A 450-nucleotide genomic window follows, 5' to 3' on the forward strand; every position below is an offset into this window, starting at 1 on the left:
ATCTATCTATCTATCTATCTATCTATCTATCTATCTATCTATCTATCTATCTAAATTTATTTCTGCTTGCTCCAACTTCCTTCATCAATGTGAACTATATTATACTCTCTCACATACACTACTATACTGTCTCATACATACATGTAAAAGGATCATAACAGTGTCTGTATGAGTGTAGTGGTGAATATGCAAGATTCTGATAGTGTAAGACAGAAATATGAATTATTTCCTAGGCAGCCTCTCATATTCTGGATCAACCGCCTGATGATAATAAGGAATTGCAAATCTAGCCTAGATATAACAAATGCATGGACTTGTTTTTCTGCATCTTTTTTTGAGCACGGGTTGCGCAGGTGAAAGGCGGCCCCTTGTCAGTTGTTTTTGTGTGGGATGTACCATGATCAAAGATATCTCGAAGATTCACACACACATACACACACACACACACAC

At 36.9% G+C, this 450-nt stretch overlaps 1 protein-coding gene across 1 annotated transcript in view; it reads left to right on the forward strand.

Moving 5' to 3' along the window:
- The window catches only part of LOC116703411 (carbonic anhydrase-related protein 10), a 136,351-nt gene that overhangs the window by 134,457 nt on the left and 1,444 nt on the right, over positions 1-450 (forward strand). The gene's annotated exons all lie outside the window — the stretch shown is intronic.

This window comes from Etheostoma spectabile, chromosome 15 (assembly GCF_008692095.1).
Source record: "Etheostoma spectabile isolate EspeVRDwgs_2016 chromosome 15, UIUC_Espe_1.0, whole genome shotgun sequence".
Taxonomy (NCBI): Eukaryota; Metazoa; Chordata; class Actinopteri; order Perciformes; family Percidae; genus Etheostoma; species Etheostoma spectabile.